Genomic DNA, 27745 nt, shown 5'->3' with positions numbered 1-27745 from the left:
GATGTGTTATCTATATAAAAAATGAAATATTATTAATCTACAAGGAACATGAAATCATGCAATTTTCTACAATTGAAGTTGATGAAGTTGAAGATATGTTGAGTAAATTAAACTAGAAGAAGAAGAAGAAGGGCAAATGCCAGATGATCTCACCTACCAGTGAGCTATAGAAAAATTGAATGAGAGAATTTATTGTAGTAGATGTCTACATTATTATTGTAAATGTCTACATCTCCTTTAACCCCAGACTATAGGAAAGAGAGGACAGAGAAGGGATGAAATTAAGAATCAAATATTGAATAATAAGGACAGTAATAGGGTAAGAGAAATTAGGGTTCTCGGGTGTTCTGGTAATATACAGTGGTATTGCTGTTTTCCAAATCTTGCCTTACAGATGGCCAACACTGATTCAATCCTCAATCCCTTATAAGGTTCCCAGAACCCACCACAAGTGATTACTGAATATAAATCTAAGAGTAACCCCTGAACATTTTGGGTGTGTCCTCAGACAAATAACAACAAAAACTAAAAGCAAATTTTAACCATCAAACTTTAAAAATGTGTCTTTCCAAGCTTGGTGGAAAAAGACGGATATTGGGAACACTGGTGATTAGATTGGAACTAGAATATGATATGTCTAAAATTGCACTATCAATAACTGTAAAACCTGGTTTCTAGTTAAACATAAAAATTAAAGAAACAAAGTGAGAGGTAGGTTGGAAATAACATATAGTACATGATGGAAAATCTTGGGTACTTGGGTGGTGATTAAGATGTAGCAATCTTGAACAAAATCAGAACAGTTAGTACTTTTGATAAGTACTATAAGAATTTTACTAGGTACACACACAAAAATATCTTTTAAACATAATAATTATTCCTTTGATAGAAAAATAGATTTTGATTTCTTTAACAACTTTAGCACTTCTTAAAACATGTGTTAACTAAATTCTTTAATTAAATTACCATGAGATACGCAGTTACAAAATTGTTCTTGATTCTAGTTCTCTTTTCTTTTCAAGATGCAATATCAGCCACAAAGAAAATGAATATATGCTTTGGAATAAAAGTTCAGGCTAAAAAGTTGGAAAGAAAATTATGAACAATCTTTCAAACAACGTTTCAAAATGTTTAGCCTGATCCATTTTACAACTCGTATATTTACTTCATCTATTGATTAGAATTCATCATTTTGAGCAAAAACAGAGCTAGAAGTATAACATGGACATGTAGAAATGTTTACAGCACATTCCACTACGATCTCTTTCCTCTTCCAATTTTCCTCTTCTAATTAACAAGTAGAGAGACCGTTTTCATCAGCTCCCTTGGAAACATCATTTTTATACTTACCTCAACTTTTTTGTGCACTTCTATTTATTGTAGTGCCTGTACAAGAACTCACCAGTAAATAATTGTGAAATTGAACAGGAAATCTAAAGTCTGATCTTCAGAATCTCTCCATTGTCGCTGCTACCACTGATAAGCCACTTAAAAGTTCTCACTGCAATTTCCACTCAGATAATTCAGGGAAACCTTGTTTCGATAACTGACAAGGCAAATTTATATTCATTATTTTGGCTTTTGTTGCTTATGCTTTCATTTGATGAGATGCTTTTCTGTATTACAAAGTGAGGCATGATGAATTGGAGTTACTGAGTGACTTCTTATTGTTCGGAACATTCTAGGTGTGAATGCTAGCTAATTTAAAAGGTCGGTTTCAGTTTCTTATATGCTATGATCTAATTTTATGAACTAACTCTTGCTAATCTTCATATTTTTTTCATGTAAAGTGTGTAGCTGGAGATAGAGTTAGTTATATTGACAAGTATCCATTTCATTAATAGTGTAAGAATACCATGAAAAGTTATTTTATATGCAAGTCCAAGTTTATTTCCTATTACCAGCTTTAAGCGTTACACTGAAATTTAATTTGCCAATTAAATTAACAGCATTTTTAAAAAGTGTGAATCATCTCCCAGTAATTCTCAGACAGAATAGAAGTAGCTTAAAACGAAAAGCAAAGCCAAAGGAGATCATTTATAAAAATGATTCTTCAGTTTAGAAAGATTACTTAAATTCTGAATAGAAAGAAGTGAAAAGCTTGTAAATGGTTTTTAACTTGACTAACAAAAGAATTAGACAAATAAAAAATTTTTTCATATTAAATAAATTTATAAAATATATGTGGCTATCAAATAAAAATAATTTTAACATGAAAGAAAGTATTAGCATTCCAGTTCTATTTTAATTAGGATGGAGAAAATGCAGTATATAGCTTTGGTAAAAAAAAAAAAGTAAAATATTTCATCTCCTACAATAGTTAAGGCTAAGTAATATTTTGAAGACCCTCTGTCATTTATATTTTAAAGTAGTAATATCAAAAACAGTGGAAAGAACCTTTAATTCTTAAAACATAAATTGGTGTAAGTAGCAAGGTAATCAAAGATGTAACTGCATCATACCAGTTTTATAAGAGAAAAGGACAAATCTTAGTAAGGTTTTTTTTAAAAGGGGATAAATGCAGTATTATATAGTATTTAAATATATTAAATTTAAGTGGCCTGGGTCAAACATTTTGTTTATTTAATAATTAAATATTGAAATGTAGCACGTGTCAAATATTTATAGTTATTGTCTCCTACTTGGAAGCTCTCAAACACAACTCCATGTGTGTGAAACAATCTCCAAAATTGTTATGCATAATCTACTTCACAAGTCTAATTCACTTTTGGTCATTAGTTATAGATTGGTTTTGTTGACTAAAATTAGTGTAGATTGGTTCTCTTGCTCCAAAGGAGTTCCTTGCTCTTATATTCCACTTATTTACCTTTCATTCTTTGAATGTTCTCATTCCCGGGAAGGTAATCGTTGCTTTATAGAAAGGGAAAAGCATTACCAGAGTTCATTGTGGGTTAGAAGAGATGTAGTCTCAAAAGTTTAAGAAATTATTTTGTTAAATAGTACTAAATAGTTTGCACTCATTTAAATGTCATTAAAATAAATTGGGCACCTCGATAATATTGAGGTACCTCAATTAGGATCTTCAATTATCTTCATTATTTATAAGGCATTGGCTTATACAGCTTATAAAATGAGTCTTGTTTATTACATATGTATTTTTCATGTATATAGATACATATATTTAGAAGTAATCTTGAAATTGTACTGTTATTTTTATAATTGTTAGCTTTAAAATCAGACTTTCAGAAAAGAGATTTAGATTTCCTCTAGTAACCTGTAGAGAGGCTTCATAATTTTGATTCTAACCTCTACCTGTAAGCCTCAAATTCTCTTTTATTTTGTAGAATGAATGAGAATTTCTGATAGAGTAGCCAAAATGGGGATATTACGAGATAAAATAAATTGTTAAATTTTCTCCATAGGACTCTCAAATTTTCTATAGGTGTTTGTATATACAGTATTTTTTTGCACTCTAAGATGCACCTGACATCTAATGCACATAGTGTCTAGGTGCTCTCCTCCCCTTACTCAGGCTTCAGCTCCAAGCGGCATTCGCTCCAGAAGACACACTTTAGAGGGGCGGGAGGTGCAATTTATATGTAATTACAATTTACACTTAGTTGATTTGAATACATTTAAAGGATAGTGTTGAACATGAATGGGCCATATTCTTGAAACATAATAAAAAAATGTCAACTATCCATCTTTTTTTTTAAAGGTATATGCAGGTCCTGAGCAATAGTACAGCAAATAGGACATTTGCTTGGGGTTGGATCACAAGCACCTCAAATACAATTTAACCCTGAGCACAACTGAGTGTGACACAAAACCAAAGCAAACCAACAAACAAAAACTAAAAAGAAGTGCCTCATGCACAGAAAGGGAAAGAATTCTGCCTTTCTCTGTAATCCTTCTTTAGATCATTACCATACTCTGGTATGGTAAGGAATATCCTTCCATTCCTTTTCCTTCTTTGCCCTTCCTTTTTCTCTGACCTATTCTTTCTTATTACCTTAACTATATTTCCTCTTTCCCCGGGCCTAAAATATATCCTCTTTCCTCTTACTTTAACTACTTTTTTCTGAATTCAAAAAATAAAAAATGATGGTGGGGCAGAGGGTGTTCTGGGTAAGTCCAACTCAGTTAAAAGAGTTATCCAGCATGTTGGAAGAGAGGAATTGGTATAAGATGGAGGCTGAGCATAACTTCTTCCAGTGAATGGATCTGAAGAAGGAACTGACATGTCAGAGTGGAAATTCACGACAAGGACTTCTGGGAGTGGAATGAACCCAGCGGACATCAACAGACAAGGAAACAAGAACTGCATTTCTGTAACTTAGACACAGTAATTTCTACTAAAAAATCAAACGCGACTGGAAATGAATTCTTACCAGGTCAAGTCGCCTGATGGGACGCAGCCAGGCCAAAACACTGATTTCTGTTAATGAGACCCTGAGCAGCATATGAACGTAACCGCTCACGGAATTTTGTTCCATGAAAACAATGATGAAAAATACATATTTTAAATTCCAAAGTAGTAATAATTTTTCACAGCCATACAAGTATATAACATCTCATTACCCATATAGCTTTTATCTAAAAGATTGTTTATATGCTAAGATATGATCTTTAAAAGTCATTTGATACAATTCTACATACATTGAGATGGTTTTACTTTAATGAAGTGTCCTTTAAAAGTTAATTTGGAATATTTTAATTTTAATTTTTTAAGAATTTTTATTGTGACCAAAGTGAATTACGAATCTTTCACAGTAATATTTAAGGTACATAGTGGCAGTGAATAAGGGCTTTTCCCACCAACAATGTTTTCCGCCATAACCCCTGTTCCCAGCATGCATCACATATCTCCCCATTTGCTTCCTGAACTGTTAAATGGCGTATTTTTTAATGATTTTTTTAAGTTTTTTGGACATAAGTGATAGTACAGTGGGTAGGACCTTTGCATTTCACATGGCCAACCCAGGTTTGAACCCCAGCATCCCATATAGTCCCCCAAGCCTAACAGGAATGATTTCTGAATACAGGGCCAGGAATAAGGCCTGATTTGGGTGTGGTCCAAATCCCCAATAAAATTATTGAGAAACTGTTTTTTACAAATTTATATAATTTTAAATAACAGTTTTAGGCATCTAATTTTCCAATGCCAATTCCATCACCATGAACAACTTCCCTCCACTGTGTTCCTAGTTTTCTCCCATTCCTTAGAATGCCTTTTTGAAAGGTTCATTAAGTTTAGCTGCAAATTTGGAACATTGCTTTTTATTTTTTTGATTCTGTGCTTTAGATATAGAAATATACTATACCTCTACAGCACCAATTCATTCAAGTTCCCTGCCCTATATCTATCCATAATTATGCCTTATCTGTCTCTTCTTTTTTCCTCCCCTTGGTTTTATTCCTTCCCTTTCCTTCTCTGTTCTATAATCTAGGAATCCACCCATTGATACTTTGCATTCCTATCATGTTATTCTATATACAACATATAACTGAAAGCATCCTGTAATCGTTTATCTTCTTTTGATTAATGCACAACACAAAATTCTCCAGTTCCATCTAAGTTGCAGCGAATTGCATGAAATGTACTTTCTTGCAGCTATATAGTATTTCATTGTGCATATATATTCATATATATATATATATACACATAATTGTTATCCATATGTCTATTGTTGTGCATGAAAGGTAATTCCATACACTAGTCATTGTACTAAGTGCTGTAATGGATACTGGCATGCACATGTCCTTTTAAATGAATATTTGAATGTCCTGGGGGTAGAAACTCAAAAATACTATTTCTGAGTCATGTGATAACTATATTCTTAATTTTCTGGAAAATTGCTATACTATTTTCTCATAGGGATTGAACCAGACAATATTTTTACCATCAGTGGTTAAGGGTTTCTTTTTTCATTATATCTCTGTCAATGCAGATTATTTACAATTATTTTAGATGTGACATCCTCAATGATGTGTATGCCATCTTGATTTGTATTTTATAGCAACAAATGATGATGAATGTTTTTATTCCATGTGCCTATTGGCCATCCATCTGTATTCTTCAGAAAGCATCTATTTATTTTCTCTCCCAATTTTGTTGGGTTTATTGTTGTTATAGATCTTTGAGCATTCTCTATATGGCTTCGGCATTAACACTTTATCTGATGTTTGGAGTGTAAATATTTTTCCTATTCAGTTTCATGTCTTTTAGTTTAGTTTAGTTTAGTTTAGTTTTGTTTTGTTTTTGCCCTGTAGAAACCTTTAATTTGATCTCCATTTGTTTAGTGGTCCAACTATTAAAGTGTTCGGATATTTACCTCAATGTATTTTAAAGATTCTGGTCTGACCTCAAGTTTATTGATCCACTTTTAGTTGACTTCTTTGTGAGGTGTGAGATTTGCTGAAAATCTCCTAAAAACAATGAAAAAATACTTCTAAATATAGGGCCAGACAGATAGCATGGAGATAGGGCATTTGCCTTGTATGCAGAAGGATGGTGACTCAAATCCTGGCATCCCATATGGTTCCCCGAGCCTGCCAGGAGCAATTTCTGAGCACAGAGTCAGGAGTGACCCCTGAGCACAGCTGGGTGTGACCCAAAAACCAACAACAACAACAAAAAAATACTGCAAAATATCTGGCTACAAAGTTAACACAAAAAATCTATTGCATTGCTATATAAAAAAACTGAACTGAAAGCTAAAGATCAAAGAGACTTCTCCATGCAACATGATACTCCAAAAATATCAAGAACATGAATTAATTTAACAAAAGAGGTGAAATAAATGCATCTTAAAAATTATAATCCCTTCCTGGGGCAGGATTTTCAGCCGGCACGGGCTGGCTCCTGGCAGACCTCCGTATGTGCCAGGGGCCTCTTGGCCCGGCCTAGGGTAGGGGGGCCTGGACTTGGGTCACCCGACCCCCCTCTCCCCCTTTCCTCCGGATCTCCAGGTGGGTTTCTGGGAGGACCTGATGGGGCACCCTGGGTTTTCCCCACCCCCAGGCCAGCTGCGGAGATTGGCCTAGGGTTGCGCTTGAGCTCGTGAGATTGGCTTGGGGGGTGGTGTTTGATCTGTGGGGTGGCAGATAGTTTGTCAGTTATACTCATGCTGTCACTGGCAATTTCATACTAGTCTACATAATGCAAACGTATACTCCTCCCAACCATCACTACCCCCGATTTACCCCTCTTAAGTTCTATAATACACACTTTTAATCTCAGACCAAAGACATACAGTGGATCTAACAATCCCAGAACTATTTAGAAGGACATAAATTAAACACATATATCTTTTGAATATTTCATGTATATTTTCTTTAATGGTGTAACTCTCTCTATATTCTTCTACCATGATGTTTCTATCCACTTTCATCTTGTCTTTTCTTTGTAAGCTGTTCAATAAGGATTGTTGGTGGAACTGTCCCTCAGTTTGATGCCTATGATTGAACTATGTCATGGAAATTGCTGGTCTTGTTCCTATGGCCTCCAGATGCACCAATAACGCTTCATGGTGGCATTGATCCTTCTTTGCATAGACACATTAAAATAGGAAAACACTATACCTACAGATAAGTTCTTATCTAATAAATCTCAGTACAATGTACCTTACACCCTGAACATTGATAGAATGACCTGGCACAGGCCTCAGAGGAATGGGCATCCTCCATTCACGCCAGAACCAGGCAAGCTATCTACGAAACATCCAAGGTCTTTTATAGCAACAGCTGGAAGCAGTCCTCTACCAGGAAAGACACTACCAAGGGTCTGACATCGACCTCCTAAAAAGAGACTTCCGATTACACTGAGAAGACTTGACAACAACAATGACCTGCTCTACAGGACATGGTTCTCTCTAGTGCCCCTTAAGTGTGAGATGAAACGAGAGGATGCTCTGCACCATCCTGACTGCAATATGGGATATGCAGACTCCAGGACCTTTAATACAGAAGCATGATACCAACAACAGAGACTATGTGAGGAATGAAGGTGTATTGCCACTACAGACGATGACTTGAATTGGACAAACTAGTTTGCCTGGAGCCTAGAGTCAGTCCTGTGCCAGGAAACTTCAGGGGTAGGGTCTCCTTGTATTTAGACCATAATTTTTCTTTCCATGTCTCTTATATTTTGGTGGGCCTATGCAAACAAATGCCACTCTAACACCATTTATTACTACTTTCCCTTGACTCCAATCCTTAAGAAAAACAACCCACTAAAACTTTTGAGGTTAACTTAAACTAGTAAGCATGTGCATGGAACAAGATAAATGTACTTTGCCCTCAATGTTTAAGGAGTTACATAAGTCTAATCTCTTTGGATTATATTGTGTGCTGCTAAGAAATAGTATGTAATACAACTGGGGATTTGAGGGACAAATTAATTGTATTGTACATGGGTTCAGTTTTGTTTTTCTTAATTTTCTTTGGTTGAAAGATCAAGGCTGGGATATCATCGATGGGACTACCGAGAATTCTGCTTATGGGTGATTGGGCTTCCACTGTAACTTTACCCTGTCCTCTCTCTTTGCATCTTTGTTGTCAATATTGAGAATGTACGAGGGAAATGTAGAGCCTGTTTAGGGTACAGGCAGGGGTTGGGTGGGGAGGAGGGAGATTTGGGACTTGGGTGATGGGAATGTTGCACTGGTGATGGGTGGTGTTCCTTTTATGACTGAAACCCAAACACAATCATGTATGTAATCAAGGTGTTTAAATAAAAAAAATATGCAAAAAAAAATTAAAAAAAAATTATAATCCACTTAAAAGTAAATATTATATGATCTCAGGACATGGAAAATTATCCCATGTGTATGGATTGGAAAAATCAATATTGCCAAAATTATCCTACCTCTATTATTATATATATATAGAATTGAATCACATTCAAATTCAGAAAATATTCTTCAAGAACTTCTAACAATCAATAACAATAACAATGAATGAAACCATAAAACACATCAAATTACTGAAACAATAATAACAGATTAGAAATTGTGGGATTTTTAGGGCCTAAATAAAAATTATGTTACAAAATATGCCGTGATTTACAGTATAATTAAGCATGGTACTGGAATAGGAATATACTCTGACCAATGGATTTAAGTAACTAATTTTCTTTTCCTGTTTGTTATGGGCAACATGTGGAGGTACTCAAGGTTTTCCTCTGGCCTGTGTTCAAGGATAATTCCTGAAGGGGCTTTAGTAACTGTATGTGGTGTCACGGATCAAACTGGTTTGGGTGTATGTGAGGCAAATGTTCTGCCCAATGTACTATTTTTCCAGCCCTCAGTCAACTAATTTTCGACAAATATGCTGGTTACATAAGGTGAAGTAATGATACCTACTTCAACAAATGGTGCTAGAACTAACTAACCATATGAAATAAAAGAAGCTTATCTCTACTTCACACCTTACACTTTACACACTTCTCATTTTAAAAGTCAAGTAGATCTGTCAACAATACTTATCATTATTCGTTAAACAATTGGATCAGTCAATACTCACTCCATCTTAGTTGTTCATATCTGATTTTAAAAGTATGTTGAATCAGATACATAAAATGAATAGTACAACTTTTCTCTTGTTTCAGATTTTTACTTTTACTTTAGTGAAATATAACAATTTTATCAAGTCTTGATAAAAAAAATTTAAGAAGCTATAGAGATATGTTAGTGAATAGTATGCTTTTATGACATGTGCCAGACTTGGTTTCTGATATAATCCCCTAAACTCTGCCAGACTGATTCTCAGTAAACTGTGTTAGGAATAAGCCCTGAGCACTGCTGGGGGTGGCCCCAAACCAAAAAATATGTTTTTGAATATGTGTATATACAAAGGTGAAAGAAATGACTAGTTCAATTTCCTCAATATATTAATTGGATAAATATTTTGTTTTCTTTTGTACTATCTATACTATTTCATGTTTCTGTAATTTTATACATTTTATACACATTTTGAGATTTTGAGATGCATTTTTTTTCTCATAATACTTTTCTGAAAATGGTTTTCTTAGGCAGGAAAAAATAGAGGTCAACCACAGTTGTAAGTGTATATATGTTCCACTGATCAATCAGGTTAGCCCAAAAGCCAAAAAATAAGTTTTTCTTATTTATTTTTATCTATATTTTATTTATTTTGCCACTCATTTTCTGTGTTTAGTCTTTTTAGAGACTATCTTTTTATTTTCAAACTATTAACTCTCATTTCTTAATATCTATTCAGATAATGATCTAAAATATAAAACCATATTTTATTTTATTTTATGAAAATTTTTTCATAATACTTCTGGTATTATTATGTTTAAAAATTATAAATGTACATAATTATATGTCATTATATAAAATTGATAGTTGCAGGTTTTATTCATTGGTGAATATATCTAGGTTATCTTTATGTCAATTTTGACAAGACCTGGTTTTCAATTATTTTGTATATTTCATCTAAGTTTAAAAGATATTTGGGGCTGGAGTGATACCATAGTATTAAGGGCTTTTGCCTTGAAAGTGGCTGGCCTGGATTTGATCCCCAGCATCCCCAAGCCTTCCAAGAATAATTTCTGAGCACAGACCCAGGAGTAACCCTGAGAGCTGCCTGGTATGGCCCCAACATATTTAAATATATATATACATATATATACATATATATATTCATGGTGCCGGCTCTGTGGTGCAGTGGTAGGGTGTTTGTCTTGCACGTGGCTGTCTTAGGACGGACCTCGATTTGATAGCCTGGCATCCCATATGGTAAGGAGCAATTTCTGAGCACATAGCCAGGAGTAGTTCCTGAGTGTCACCGGGTAAGGCCCAAAAACAAACAAACAAACAAACAAACAAACAAAGATATTTATTCCAAGAGAGCTAGAAGCCAAGAACATGCCCACAACGCAACAGTATCAGTAATAGTGCTTTAAGTTCTTGGTCAACTTTATATTTATTGACATTTTGAACCTATCATCTCTATAGAAACATGCCAATTTAGATGCCAATGTGTAGCTGAGGTCACTTAAAGTTAGGAAACAAATTAACTAGCAGAATAAACAGCTAACAACAGGATCTGGCTAAATCTTTCGACATTGTCTTACTGACTTTATTGGAGATACAATAATCTTGCCACTGAACTTTTTTTTTTCTTCTCTTCCTCTTTTCTTTTATTTTTCTTTCTATTTTTTAAATAACTTTTCTTTCACTTATATAAAAACAAACAAACAAATATATTTCTTAATGAGTTCATTAGCAACACAAAATAATTTTCAAAAATATGCTTGCCACTGTCTCATATTTTGAATTTTATTTTTTTCTTCCTTTTTTCTTTTTTCTTTCTATTCTTTTTTTGGGGGGCACACCTGGTGACACTCAGGGGTTACTCCTGGCTCTGCACTCAGAAATTGTTCCTGACTTGGGGGACCATATGGGATGCCAGGGAATCAAACCACAGTTTGTCCTACGTCAGGTATCTGCAAGGCAAAAACCCTACCGCTGTGCCATCACTTCAGCCCTTCTTTCTATTCTATTTTTACTGACTTTGCTATCACTTATCTGGAAACAAATGTATTATGTTCAACTATGTCAACTATGTTATGCATTTTTCCTTACATCGAGTAAAATGAAAAAGCACAGCAACCAAAATAATTTGAAGATAATATACCTTGCAATTAGTTCATTAATTCATTATCAAAAGAAGGGTTAGTACGCTCTTGTTGCCAGTTGATCATTTTGTTACTTCTTTTGTTTCTGCACACTAAATAGCTTCAAATACTCATTGGTATTTAAGTTGGTATGTTCTACACGATGACAGTATTAAAAGCATTGGAGTTGCTGTCATTCATGGGAGCACAGTTTAGGACTTTCAAGCAGTGTTGTTGTCACTTCAACTTTTGTGGGCAATTGTTCTGTTGTGGTGGCTTCCAGACATATGTGAAGCAGGTGAAGCCTACACTCACTTGTATAAAGTCCTGGTAATGTCAGTCCAAATACTATCAAACCTGAACTTTTAATCAGCTTGGTATCTCTGCAGAAAACTAGAGATGGGAAAGGGATGAAAAAAGCAAAAATGTATTCACTGTTGGTAGGAAAGTCCCATGTTTCAGTCTACATAAAAAACAATATGAATATTTCTCCAGAAAATGAGAGTAGAGCTACATTATGATCTAGTGATTTCACTGTTTTGAATCTACATCAAGAACACAAACTTTAACTAAAAAAAGATATATGCTTACAGTATGTAGACATGACCCAAATGTTTGTTGACAGATGAATTGATGAAGATGTGTCCTGTACACAATGGAATAGTATATAACTGTTAGGAAAGATAAAATAATGAGTTTTCCTACAAAAGGCTAGACACAGAAGGGGCCACTTATACTAGCAGCAGCCCAGAGGGCAAAGGAGGGGCAATATGGGATATATGCTGGAACAGGGGTGGAGGGAGGACAACATTGGTGGTGGGAATGGCCTTGATTCAATGTCACTATGCACCTGAAATACTACTGTGAATGATTTGTAATCTACTTTGGTCAAAATTAAAATTATTAATAAAAAAATGAAAAAAATAATGAGTTTTCTGAGACTTGGCTGGAACTGGAGTGCTTTATATTAAATGAAGTAAGTCAGATAAAGACAAGCAACTACCACATGGTCACACTCATCAGTGATATATTCCATAGTATATACAATATACATAAATATATAATATACAAATAGAGAATGAGCACTAAATAATGACAAACTTGCTTTCTAGTAGATAACTTAAGCTACAAAGCAATGGGGAAGGGAACAAAGGAACAGGCTACTAGAAGTAACATAAAAATGATGATGAAGATTCTTGGACACTATTCTGGTATAAGTATAGTAATTTTGTTCAACAAAACCATGGAGACATTATTATTATAAGCACATCACCTAAAATTAGAAAAGAACAAATTCAGCCACAAAGAGTGAATAAAACCATCAGTCAGATAATGCTGACATTTCACTTAGAGAAATAATATTTCTCAAAACAAAACCTTTATTCTTGATATACCAAAGTAATCTGATTCAACATAGAACAAAAGCGAAGTTAACATGCTAAAAGAAATTGATTTAGGTAGGAATACAAAAATGAATTAATAACACAGACAGTGCATACATACTCTTTATAACTAAATTGATTGTATACATGTGAAGAATAAAAAGTTTCCAAGAAATTATAACTCAGAGTTTTAAAATTGAGCCACACTAACAAAAGCGCATTCCAACCACAGCACTAGTTGTATAATATTGGCGAGATATATACAGTATATTTGTATTACATAGACTTATAAGCAATACTGCATTTTTATTATATTAAAATTTTAAGACTTTTGTTGTTGCCTTATAGTGGTTTTAAGTTCAAATATTTGGTCTAATTAGGAGCGATGAAATCATGAAATTGTCCTATACACCACCCATGTTGCCCTCCCTCTGCCATTGTTCCCAGAATGCTTTCCATACCTCTACCCTTACCCCCTGGACTGCTAGTGTAACAGGTCCCTTTTGTGCATAACTTGTTGTAGTTTGGGTCTCTTGATTCTGTTGTTGACTTTGGGTTGGGTGTTTAGGGCTGATCTTTTTATTTTCACTCAATGCTCATAGACTGCTTGCCCCTGGTACCATCCACTTTTTTTTTTAATAATTTTTATTGTGACCAATGTGAATTACAAGTCTTTCACAGTTATATTTAAGGTACATTGTAACAGTGAATTAGGTAGATTCCCAACACCACTGTTGACCTCCATCCACCACTGTTCCCAGCATGCATCCCATACCTCCACCCTTAACCCCTTGGACTGTTAGTGTAACAGGTTCCTTTTGTGTATAGCTTATTGTAGTTTGGGTCTCTTGATTCTATTATTATTGACTTTGGGTTGGGTATTTAGACCTGACACATTTTTGTGTCCACTCAATGCTCTTTAGACTGCCCCTGGGTACCATCTATGGGACAACCAATTTAACATAAAGTCTGATGTTTTTGTTTTGCTAGAAGTCATATTACCACATCATGACTTTATTGCTTAGAATTTTCTTTTTCTAGTCCAACTTCATTATTGACAATAGTTACATTATAGAAGGTCACAGTTAACATTGAACAGCAAATACTAAATTGTTGCTATTCTGATAAGGCAGGATTAGATTCCTATGAGTGTTTTTTAAAACATATTTACAATTGATAACACATAAACTTGTTTTATGTGCATTTCTGTTTAAAAATTCCTTATGTAGTACATATTGCTACTTAATTAATATTGAACTCAGACTGGTACATCCAGACAATGAAATTTTATATGGTACTAAAAATATATGAGCTATCAAGCCATAAAAAACATAGAATAAACTTGAATGCATCTTATTAAGTGAAAGAAGCCAGTCATAACAGGCTATATGTACTACTTAGATATCTCAGCTATATAAAATTCTACAAAGGCCAAAACTGGGAAAAGGTTGAAAAGTTCAAAGCTTTTGAGGTGTTTGGTGCAAGAAACACTAGACATCACTTCAGCACTATTTGGGGGACGTTAAAATACAAAATTTGTGGACAAAAGAAACAAATGCAGAATAAGGAGGCTGCTGCCGATCAGGGATCGATCCCTGGAGCACTACTAGGAATAATCCCTTAGCAAAGAGAATGGAATAAATCCTAAGCACCTCTGGGTTTTACTCAAAAATAATTGTTTTGTGATGCAGGGAAAAGGATTGTGTTTACAGAATAAGAACAAAACAAGAAACAGAGTATCATCACTTTAAAGTCAATTAGAAACATGTTTGTAGGAAAATTTATTTTTTAAATATTCTGTATAGTTTCTCAAATATTTGAATTTCTAGAAACATTGCTTCCAGGATTATAAATAATTTCAACAGTAGCTGAATTCAGAAACTCTGAAAAATCAATGTTGTATGTATCTCTCTACTGTTTTTTTGATTTAAATCATACAGTGCTTACTATGTAAACTATGTTTTTAAAAAGAGATGTGTAAGTCATATATAAGTTTAAAATTTATTCTGATAAACTTGTTCTTTTAATTTAAATTTTAATCCATTGGTTATTAGTGTAGTCACTAAGATTTTAGATCTATTATTATTCTATTCCTTTTTTTTGTTGTTGGTGGTGGTTTTTGTTTGGTGGTTTTTCGTTTGTTTGTTTGGGGGCCACACCCAGTGATGCTCAGGTGTTACTCCTGGCTATGCACTCAGAAATTGCTCCTGGCTTGGGGGACTATATGGGATCCTGGGGTGTGGAACCATGGTCCATACTAGGTCAGCCGCAAGCAAGGCAAATACCACAGTTTCGGCCCCTCTGTTCATTTTCTAATTGTGCTTTGTGTTATTCTAACTTTAATATCTTCTTTTGAAATATCTTATACTATGCTTCTTTAAGTTATTTTAAAGAATATTTAAACAGTATCCAACAAAATTCAGTACGTTTTTTCTCCTGATGCGTTCTATTTAAAGGAGCATTTTAAGAATTGTTGGAGTAATCTGAGAAGATTGCAATATTTCACAATGTAAGCTTCTAAAGAATTTCAATTGCAAAAACACTTCTGACAGAAAGGTAGCCATTATATTTACTTTCCAATTAAGTTTATTGCATCATATCTCTATCTATAATTGACTGTTTATAGTAAAGCTGTGTTGTAGAGAGATCAGTCAAGAATAGTAGTTTTGTTTTTACTAAATTAAGCATTTTGTTATATGCATAATATAATGTATTGTCTTCTTCAAGACACCTACTCAAAAATTTATATTTTCTGTTCAAAAAGTATTTACAAAGGCTTGTCCAAAGTAGGCTTTCCCTAATGCATAATAATTTGACATGCATATGAAGGATCAACTGAGGCCCTGTGGACCTCTGAAAAAAAGCATTTACTATGACCTTAAAGATTAAATTTATCCAGTGTTAGGGTTATCTTTAAAAATAAACCTTTAATGGGAAAAACTATTTTAAGTCAGAGCCACTATCTAGAGAAAGGATTTGTCATATAAAGTCGTCCTATCCTCATCATGTGATAACCTTCTTTCTCTTCTTGATGTCCCTGGCACCTATCATTTTCTTATCTCACCATAACTGAGGAGTTTTTGTGAGTGTTGGGGCCATCAGCAGAAATCAAACTCAGTTCTCAAGCATACAGAGCAGGTACTCTCCCTTTCCAACCCTTAGCTCAGGATATAAACCCCCATTTTGTATCCTTTGTTTTAGAACTTATAGACACTCACAATACTAACATGTACCTAATAAAATTAGCTATTTTTCCACTTTTAATCTGTTTTGTGTGATTTGTTTGTTTGACCAGCCCCAAAACCTGCAGAAGTGAGCTTATCCCTTATACCCATATACATGATCTCCTTACTCTAGAATATTAGTACATCAAAGATGAGGTACATGTTAACACTATGTTCAACTTGCAAAACAAGTTTGTATAAGACTTAAGAATATCCCTTAAAGAAAATATTTTCCTTACATCTGACAAAGAACTAGTTTCAAAAATATATGAACCATTCAAAAAACTCAATAGATCTGAAACGAATTTCAACTGTAGAGTTATATGTGTGAGGCCTTCTTCAGAGGCTGCTGTCGGTACAGGTAAAAGCCTAGGGTCAAAGAGGAGTTGTCTTCTTTATTGTTCCCCTCTTAAGAGTCACTATTAGTGCCTCTTAGCTATTGTTCCTCATGTTGGCAAGTTTTAAAATGACCAAATGAATTAACTTATTTAACTCTCATCTCCAATTCCTCAGTAACAATTCTACACCAAGATATCAATCCCGCATCCACAAATTACTAAGTCAAAAGATACGTGTAAGTCTATGTTCACTGGCTCTGTTTCCAATAGTCAAACTCTTGAAACAAGCCATTTATGCAACAAAACATAAGCAGCTGAAGAGGTCATTGTTAGAGTCCAGACTCAAAAGAAGACCCTCACACTGGCCAGCGAGGGTCATTTTTCAAAGGAGACGAGCCCAGCCCAAGGTCATGAGGAAAGGATATAGGTAGGTTCCCCTTTCTGATGATTCTTAAAATGATTGGCTATAGTATAGGGGTACCTTCCTTCTGCTCCCATGTCCTTCCCCGATAGGCTACCTAGTATGGCCAAGTATGTTGGGGCACTGTTAATGGAAATAGGCTTTGAAAACGTATTTCATGTGATTCTTACAATATGGCATCTCATGGAATCTATTATGCTGAGTAAAATAAGTCAGAGAGAGAGAGAGAAATGCAGAATGGTCTCACTCATCTATGGGTTTTAAGAAAAATGAAAGACATTCTTGCAATAATAATTTTCAGACACAAAAGAGAGAAGGGCTGGAAGTTACAGCTCACCTCATGAAGCTCACCACAAACAGGGATGAGTTTTGTTAGAGAAATAACTACATTTCGAACTATCCTAATATGAGAATATATGAAGGAAATAGAAAGCCTGTCTAGAGTATAGGCGGGGGTTGGGTGGGGATCAGGAAGACTGGTTATGGAAATGTTGCACTGGTGATGGGTGGTGTTCTTTACATGACTGAAACCCAAACAACACAATCATGATGTAATCAAGGTGTTTAAATAAAACATATATTAAAAAAATATGGCATCTCTCACTGCTCAGAACCCAAAGAAACCTGCCATGTGGCCCTTACAAAATAGCACCCATCCTATTCACAACCCAGGTCCCAACAATCATGGTATACTTCCACAAAGGAGTGAATGCTACTCAACCTATTCAAAAAGAAAATGTTGCATTTTGCTACATCTGAGATAGAAATAGAGTGTCAGGTTAAGTAAAATAAGTTAAAAGGAGAAAGACAAATATGAGATAACGTTATTTATTTGTAGCACATAATGAAACAAATCCAGGAAATGGGCACAGTCTAATAAAAATAAATACTTAGGGGCCAGAGAGACAGCATGGAGGTAAAGCATTTGCCTTTCATGCAGAAGGTCTGTGGTTCGAATCCTGGTATCCCATATGGTCCCCTGAGCCTGCCAGGAGCAATTCTGAGTGTGGAGCCAGGAGTAACCCCTGAGCACTGCCACGTGACCCCCAAAATAAATAAATAAATAAATAAATACATAAATAAATACTTAGACTTACAGCAAAACTGTAGTTACTAAGTCAGAAGATCAGAGGTGGTATGAGAGGGAAGGAACCAAAGACATTGGTAGAGAGATATTGGCATTTTGGTGGCAAATGTAGATAGATTTTCTTATTGCTCTTGACTACTTTGTCACAAAATAATTATTTAACTTCAGTCCTTTCATTCTATTTTATTGGGTTGAGTATCTGTGCTATACTAAAACTATACTTTTTGGTTGTTATAGCTTTATATTGTAGATTAAAGTCAGTGTGTGAGACTTCCCATCTTGCTTTTTTTTTCAATATTGTTTGTATATTTGAAATTTTCATGGTTCTATACCTACATTATTAGTATTTTATATGTCCTTGAGGAATATCGTTGGCACATTGACAGATTGCATTGAATCTGTATGATGCTTTCCCTGCCTATTTTGACAATGCTAGCTCCTGTTAATATATTTAGCTAAGTTCCTTCTATCCACATCCTTCTAGGCTTTTGTTTGTGGATATATATATAATAATTTAAAATATATAATCAAAATTAAAAGTTGAAGTTAACATATTAGTCGGTTCATTTTATTGAAATTTAGGGAACATGATTGCAATAAGTTGTAGTGATGAACAAAAGTACTGCACCTTCACCAATACAAGTGTTAACAAAATTTAAGCATTCTTTTTCTAAACTGTAACTATTATACTTGACATTTTATATATATATATACAAAATACTGATAGTTAATGTTTTTATGTTTACAGTTATCTCATATCACTTCCACAAAACTGCCTAAGTTACACAATATAGAGTTTTATTTCCAGTCTACCTTATCATTCTTCCACCATTTTTTCCTTTAATTTGGTATCCTCAGTTCTTTAACCCAGGTCTCAGGATTCACAATCACTTAATGCTGTATATTTTTGTTTTTCTATCTCACACAAATGAGTAAAAATATCCAGTTTTTGTTCTTTTTTCCTTCTGATTTATTTTGCTTAATAACCTCCAGTTACACTAAAGTTACAGCAAACTGCATGATTTCATTTTTTTCTAATAGTTGTATAGTATCTGATTATGTGTGTATATATTCATATATGTGTATATATAATAGTTTGAAATTATATTAGTATGAAATTTTTTATTAATTTTAAAGCAAAGCAATGAAAAGAGCCAACCATTCAAGTGTTTTACCCATGTACTATCTCTTCAGTTCCCAGAGTAGTCTTTTTATTTCCTTTTTGTTTGTTATGTTGTTATTTTTGTTTTGTTATTTGTACGTAGAAATGGAAAAAAATGTGCATTATTTTTGTAGTTTATTTTGATATATTGACTTACTGCTATTTGTGGTTTTAGTAGAATCTTGAAGATCTCCTATATATGATATCATATCTTTACTGTGATATTTTAACCTTATTTTTCCAATTCAGACCCCTTGATTTATTTTCCATGCCAGATTGCTTCAACAATGACAACCAGCTCTATATTTAGTAATATTGAAGAAAAAATATTTGCCTGGTGTCTGAGCTCAGAAGAAAAGTTTTTAAATTTTTACTATTTAATATATTATTTTGGAGGTATAAATAGCTATGACTATAAGGTCATTGTAAATAGCTATGACTGTCTTAAGGTACATTTTTCAATCCAAATTATGTGTGTTTTTATTATAAGAGAATGCTAAGTCCTGTCGAAGATTTTTATATAATTATCTGATTCAATAATTTTTATCTTCTGATAATTTGGTGCCTTGTATTAATTGATATGTGTATATTGAGTCATTCTTACATCCCTGTAATAAATCCCATTTAATCATGGTGTATTATCTGTTTTATATATTAGTGGATTTAACTTACACAGATTTTGTTGAGGAATTTTGTGTTAATGTTCACTGGGGTTATTGTTCGTAATTATTTTAGCAATCTATTTTACAATATACAGGGTTAGAGAGCTGCATAGTTTATGATAGGAAACCTAGCACAGTCCAAAAGGCAGGACTTGACTTAAGAGATAAGCACCTGTTATGTCTGAGTTTCCCCCAGAATTTTCTAATTCCTTGAGCTATGTGCAGAATATGATTTTCTATTAATGAACTCAGGTTTTGGTCAGAATATTTTATGTTCCGCTTACCATACACTCCATCTTTCTATTTAAAAAAATGTAACTAATAAAATTTGTGAGCAAGAGGCTGTAGGGCTGTCTTGCCCTTTGAGTAAGTGCAGACAGCTAGCCAGAGAAACTCTTTAGACAGAGAAACTCTTTAGATAGAGTTTCTGTTTCAAGATAAACCTTTTCATCTATCAGCTTTACTGATAGATTACTAGTCAGAATTACCAGTCAGAAACCTAACAACTGGTACCTAGTATAAAAATCTGCAGTCTGCTGAGGCTGCTACTAGGTGGATCTCCTTGTCAGCAAGGAGAAAGTAGAAGCATCAATGGGAACTTCTGGACACAATACACTTGGGCATCCCAACTTCAGGGACATTTTCAGGCTACAGGAATTGTCTGGAGCAGAGCAGCAGCTTATGAAACTACTGCAGAAGCTCTTAAAGGCAACTAGAACAAAAGTGAGGGGTAAGCAATTTGAGGACATGTTAGAGATAGTCATTCTTTCAACCCCTTGTTCCTTTACGAACAGAACTTAGCATTTGAAAATATGGGAGCTAAGACAATTTGCTATTATGCGAAATTAGGCATAGACCTTAACTACCCGAGATCTGGCCGGGGCTCCATTCTGCTACATTTATGAAAATCTAATAAAGGTACACTTACTTGCGATTTCCACAACTCCTCTGACAGTAAGAGAAGTTAAACCCCCCCCCCCACCCTCACCCCTGGACACACACAAATTCCATTAGTCAGTATTCCCTCCAGGGAGTCAGGGGTTAAGAGCTTCCACTGGAAGAAGAGCTGCTGGATCTTAGCCAGCTCTTTCCATCCTTTACAAATGAGCCAGACAAGACAAGAATTTCTCGCTGCTGGCAAATTAACTCATGCTTGACTGCTGGTGACTCTCACAGAGTGGTTCCTCTCTCCTGGAGACATAGAAATTTCCAATATTATGTCTACTTAGGGCAACTACTACCTACCTTCCATATGCTCCCATAGGCCTCAAAGACCCATGCCACCTTCACCATCTACTTTTGAAGCAAACTTATTTTCATTTCTGACCCAGGAAGGACATTGTTGGTCCTCAAGGTCTTTTTGCCCACCTAGATGAGGTTATTTTAGGCCTCCTGGGTATTTCCCAAACCTTGTCATCAGGTTTAGTTGTCGTTTCCAGGCTAAAGCTCTCAAGGGAGCAGCCTAATGATATCTGTGGCTAACAAAAAGAGTTTAGCTCTTCCCCTAAACAGAGACTTTGTCCTAGCTTCCTCTTCTCTTTCTTTTTTTGAGATGTAAAAACCCATGTAGGCTTTATAAGCAGTAGATAGGTAATTTTTTTGGTTAGAAATGTTTCCCTCTCCCCTTCCATGTGGATTAAGTCTGTGCAATCAACTTTATATGTGGAAGACAATTGTCTCCCAGTCCATGACGCTGGAAGCCTTCTGGACTCATGGTTTTTTCCCCTTATTTTCATGTTTTCTTATTTTCCTTATTTTCCCTTATTTTCTTGTTTTCTTCATCCTCCCAGCAGTGGTGCCTCTGCTACAGGCCCCTTTACCTGGAACTGGACTCTAGTAATTGGAGCCTCTACAACTGGCTCTGTGGTGCAATGAATAGCGCACTGAAATTCTAGTGGAAAGATATTCAAAGGATATGGGTCCAGACAAATAACACAGGGAGGAGGATATTTGCCTGGCACATAGCTGACACAGGATTCATCCTCAGCATCCCATAGGGCTCCAGAGCCTGCCGGGGGAGTGATTTCTGTCCACAGAGCCAGGAATAACCCCTGAGTAACCCTGGGTGTGGCCACAAAAGAAAGACATTACCACAAAGTATTAGATATATCAAAAGACCCAGGATTAGGGGAACTTTGGATGGTAAATTGGTGTAGACAGGATGCTACAGGAGAGAGAACTGAATAGGTCCATGGAGGTAATACAGTAGGGGAACCAAGGAATTATGACTTCTTTGTGTTATATTTCCCTCAGTTAATACCAATTCTCCAATATTTCCTATTCATAGGTATAATAATAGCATTGTTGCTCAAGAAATACACATAAAGAAATACATCATAAGTGGGGCCAGAGCAGTGACACAGCAGTAAGGTGTCAGTGTTGCCTGCACTAGCATAGGACAAACCTCTGTTCGATCCCCTGGTGTCCCATATGGTCCCCTGCTGCAGACGTGTTAGCATCCCTAAGCAAAAATTTTAGTGGGTCAGATAAATTTCCACTGGAATAAACAGGTACACAAGGCAGACAAATATGAAATATGAAAATGAAATAAATGAGACCACACAAAATGTATTGTATGGGGACCCTCGTCCAATTTGTACGAGAGACAAATTTACTTTTCAGCTGATGACATTTATAAGCACAAACTCTGGTATGCAAGGTGTTCTCAGGGAGAACAAAGAGCAGAAGAGCAGTACAATGGGGAAACAGGCCTAAAATCTACATGTCAAATGGATATCCTTTAGGTGAGAAAGAACTCTGCTGGAGGTTGTGAAACAAAAGCTAGAGATGTTTTTGGTTTAGCAAAAAGCAGGTTTTTCAAGAAACCAGGAGGAGAGAGAGAGATATTTATAATGTTTATGTAGTAGCCGAAAAATAGATTTTAGGGGGGATGGAAATAATTGTTTACCATCATAGAGCTAGACTCAGAAAAACAAGCTGCTGGAGCCAGGTTATACGAACTAGCCAGCAGGGAACTTTTGGCAGGTTTTTGGTACTGACATTTCTTTGTCTGTAGGAAAGCTGAGGCTGGCTTTCTATAGTGTCCAAATAAAGAGAAAATGTAATGTTACAGCCATGTTGGAATTATTGCCAATAATCCACGCAAAGGGTCAAATGATTGACTTCTGAGTGGGCCTTTTGGCAAATAATTTTTTGGGAGAAAGGCACAGCACCAGGAAAGGAAAAAGCCACGTCTGGTGTGTGCTTTCTTTAAGTGGGGGGTAACAGTCCCCCAATTCAGGAGTGATTCTGAGTGCATAGCCAGAGTAACCCCTGAGTGTCACTGGATGTGGCCCAAAAACCAAAAACCAAAAGAAAAAAAGAAAAGAAAAGAAATACACAATATCTAGCCTGAGAAAAGACAGGCTCATTTTTTCACAACTGAGTGTGACTAACACACACACACACACACACACACACACACACATGTGCTCACACACCAGAGAATATTGGCAGACAAGGAAGAACATGATTTATAACACTTTTCTTCCATTAGATTTTCTCTGTAAATGTACCAGTAGATAGTCTGAAATGGCCAGTAAATGAAACTATAAACCACTTACTGCTGTTCAATGGAAAGTTTAAATCTCTTACACCAGCACCAATACCCCAACTTTTGCCTTTGTACTTCCGTCTAGCTGCCCACTATGAACTTTATATTCGTTGAGAAAGAAATGATTAGCTCCCTCAAACAATGGGGGAGCAAAGATGGTAATGTAGTCTTAGATTTACAACTATTTTGTTTTGTTAAAACCAACCAACTTTGTACTAGAGCTGGGGGCTCCTGGGTTCTGAACAAGGAGGAACACCATTTTGTAAAGTCCACACATCAGACTTGTCTTAGGCTGTGAACAAGGAGAGATGCCATTTTGTAAAGACCACATATTGTAAGCCACTTGTTAGGCTTTCTCAAGCCTGCTTCCATTCACATCACCCCAAGTTACCTGGCCATATCAGGTAGCCTATCTGGAGAGGACAGAAAGGGGCAGTGGGAAGGTACCCTAGATAATAGCCAATCATTTTAAAGATCATCAGGAGCTAGAACCTCCATATAACCCCTCCCTATATAATATGATTTATGACCGTGAGCATGGTCTTTGGGAGATAGCCCTGATCAATCAGAATGGGGCTTGTGGCTTACAGAATAACGTTTTGTTAAGCTTTACTTTAATAGTGGGGTCTTGTTCTCTGATCCTGGACCCTAACAGAACTCTTTTTCAATTTCTGCAAAACCTTCTGGGAATAGAATCTTCAGTAAGGGTTGTGAAACTCTGGAATCAGTAGCAGTTGGCCTGACAGGGATAAATAACAGTACTCTGGAGACATCCTCTTTCTCAGCCTTGCATCTGCTGTCCTCCCTTCACTCTTGGTGATTCAGAGAAGCAGCTAATTTATCAATGAATTTGCATGTGCAACTTTCTCTCTCTCTCTCTCTCTGTGTGTGTGTGTGTGTGTGTGTGTGTGTGAGGGATGGGAGGAACGTCTGTGTTTATAGTCAACTCATCTGTCTGTTTGTAGGGTTATTTAAAACAGGTTAAATTCAAGTGCCTCAGAAACAAAGTTAGTCTAGCCAAGCAGCAAATCAACCAAGCCATATTATTACTAGCAATCAGAATATTACATAATTTAGAAAATTCTAAAATCAGGTTATTTTATTCATTTACTGTGGCCTTTGGTGAGTCACAATTAAGCTGGAAGTTTCTAAATCAGTAAATGGGCTTAGACAAGTTGAAAGTCTCAACCTAAGTTTCCTATTGGGAAATAAATATTGTGATCTTTATAAAACCTGAACATCTGACTTCTCCATAAGAGGATTTGCACCTGTCAGAGCAAGCATTACTTTTATTCCTGCTTGAAATTCAGTTTTGCCTTCGTTTGAGTTTGTATTTAGAAATTCATTTTGAGCTGCCATTGTTCATTTTGTGCTGGTGCTTGAAATTTGATTTTGTTGTATTGTTATTAACTATGGTAAATTTAACTTTGATGTCTTCTAAAATTCCCCTGGGGTGCACTCTAGAACACTGGATCCCTTTTAGTTATAGGTCTATAAATATAAAGAAAAAAATTTGTAACAGTGCTTGGCCTATTAGGTGCTAGGATTATTTTTTAGTTTTCCTTGAAACAGGTCTTTAAATCCATGTGCTATCTTACAATTAGAACACTTCTGTCCAAGATTTTGTAAGTGTGATGAAAGCCCTATGGCCAGTCTTTCATGTCATTTTATAACAATAACTTCTCTTATTGAAGTAAGAGTGTAACCGAAGGAAAAGGGAACTAGTACTCCTCCCTGTAGTAAAGCCTAGGAAAATAATTGAAAAAGAAATCGTAGAAAAAGCTTGAATCCATTACTCCCCCTGTTTCTACCCTTTGCCTTTAGGCCACCCACATTGTCATCTCAGTGGACACAGGTTAGCCTTTTCAATCCCTATCACTGCCCACAGTGTCCCTGCAGCTAAAAAGTATTAACTACCTTCCTGCTCAGTGCAAGCCAGGGCTGTGAATGGCTATCTATCACCATCTGACATTGATTACAGCTTTGAATTTAAGGAGTTGTTTCTTTAAGGGTCAGTTTTTATAAGCAAAAATACAAAAAAGAACTGAGTGCCTAGAAAGTAATGCATATTAATGCACAAAAGGAAGATAGAAATAAAAATATTTTATTAAAAGGCTTCTGTCTCAAGGCAAAATTTACCATTTATAAATGGAAAAGAAAAGAGTTAAAACATAAAGTCAAGGGGAAAATATCAAAGAAATATTTGTCCTTCAAACTAAGTACTGAGAACACATCCCACAGACCTTGTGTGTGGCAGCTTTCTAAAAATCAAGACCCACTAGAGAAGTAAAATATGAAAACATAATAAGTAGCTTTAAAACGCAAACACCTAAAAACAAATCTGTTGACCTGTAGTGCTTGTTACGAATTTATAAACAATGCATGAAGAAAAACACATGCATTTTTAGGAGATGAACTTTAAATAAATAAAATGAGATCAGACAATTTTCCAAAAGATAGGACAGAAATAAAGAAACCCAGTAACTCTAAGAAGGGGCTGGAACAATAGTACAGTGGGTAGGGCATTTGCCTTGCACACAGTCTACCCATGTTTGATCTTTGGCATCCATCTGATCCCTGCGTGATTTCACAGTATAGAGCCAGGAGTAACTCCTAAGCATTGCCAGGTGTGACTCAAAAACATAAACAAAAATCGCTAACGATAAGGTTTGTTTATGTGGCAGGAACTTAATGAGACAGGATTCTTAATGGACAAAATTTCTATGATCAAGTTAATTAGAGTGTTAAGAGAATTTTTAAAGTTATATTTTAATATTAGTACTATTTATGTGTAAAACTAGTTTGATTTCTCACCTCGTGAAATGAAAAACAATACTCTTAACAAGTTTAAAATTAATTGAAGTAATCTGCTTGAATCACAAAGCCATTATGTTTGTCCAATAACTCTGTGGACTTAAGTGTTGACTTATTCTTGTTTTTAAATAAGTCTAATTCTAAATTTTAATCATAAAAATGTACATTGCTTTCAAAATTTGTAATATTGATTAAAATTGGGCACTCATAAGGGCAGTATAAAATAATGAGACATGATTATACACTAATGTGTGAAATTTGTGTATGTAATTACTACCTCTATATATTCTCCTTCTTCCTCTCACAGCCAAGTTCTTGGAGTCCTGGGAGGGACCGACAAATTATTCAAGCATAGTACAAATTTTTAGCATGCCATCACCAATATTTACCAACAATATTTCCGCCATAGCCTTCCCCCAGTATTTCCGTCAAAACTGACATACATTCGCCAATAGTTCAAACTAAGAATAAGGCCAGAAATTATTCAACAATGCTTAACCTGAGAAAAATTTGGCCTTAATTCTTATCCCATGTCACTAGCTTTCAAGATCTATTTTCCTGTTAGTTATTGCAAAAGGATGTCACTCCCTATCTTCCTTTCTCAAAACTCAGTTATGTAAATGTGATTATTGACATAATACTCCAGAAAAATTTGAGCTACTGCCAATCCGGGTGACAGGCCAGACATGTCACACACCTTTTACATTCTTTTAGTATTATTGGATGACTTCTGACTATAAAAATAGACACTGACTCTGCATTTGCTAGCAAAGCTTTTATTCAGTTTTGCTAAAGATGGGGTAATACTTGTTAAAAAAAAAAGATATTTTATAATATTTCTCTTCAATATCAGTTTCCCTGCCTGCTTTTCCACCTATTTTCATGCTGAGATGAATAATGTAAGATGGGGTAATACTTGTTAAAAAAAAAAAAAGGGAGGGGGGCATACCTTCTGTCATCCTGAATCAGAACATTGCTGAAGGAGCCCGCTGTACTTGTATCCTAAGAATTTCCGGAATTTAAATTTATAATTTGCATCTGGAGTGGATCTTTATTATGACTCTAAAGATTCCCGAAACAGGAGAACCATCGTGGTATTAAGCCCTATATACCATACAGGTCCAATGGAGTTTCTCGCCTGGAAACTCTTGTGGTTGCCTGCTATAGTGTCAAACCATACCAGCAGGACAGTCCAATTCCAGAGCTCCAATATCTAAAAATCTACAATGGCCTAGCAATTATGTGTGGCTCTTAAAGACAAAGCACCTGCCTGGAGAAACAGGCAGCAGTGAAGAAACTAGCCCAAGAGGTTGAGACTGGTGAAGCAGGACGAACAGAATTCCCTTTTCTATGATTTTTGTGCATAAAACCTCAGTCCTGTTACTTGCTGACCAGCTCTTCGGGATTTCCCACATCTGAGATTTTTCTCTACTCAACTCCCATCGTGAACCCTCTACCTGGAGATCCGGCCACTGGGAAAATGGGAAGAAGTATCCC

The 27745-nt window shown here is 35.4% G+C and overlaps 1 pseudogene; it reads left to right on the top strand.

Moving 5' to 3' along the window:
• LOC126013625 (protein NipSnap homolog 1-like) overlaps positions 1-27745 on the top strand; it is a 45321-nt pseudogene that overhangs the window by 16709 nt on the left and 867 nt on the right.

This window comes from Suncus etruscus, chromosome 7 (genome assembly GCF_024139225.1).
Source record: "Suncus etruscus isolate mSunEtr1 chromosome 7, mSunEtr1.pri.cur, whole genome shotgun sequence".
Lineage (NCBI taxonomy): Eukaryota > Metazoa > Chordata > Mammalia > Eulipotyphla > Soricidae > Suncus > Suncus etruscus.
Note: the sequence above shows the minus strand (reverse complement) of the source record. Positions and strands in the feature narration are given on the sequence as shown.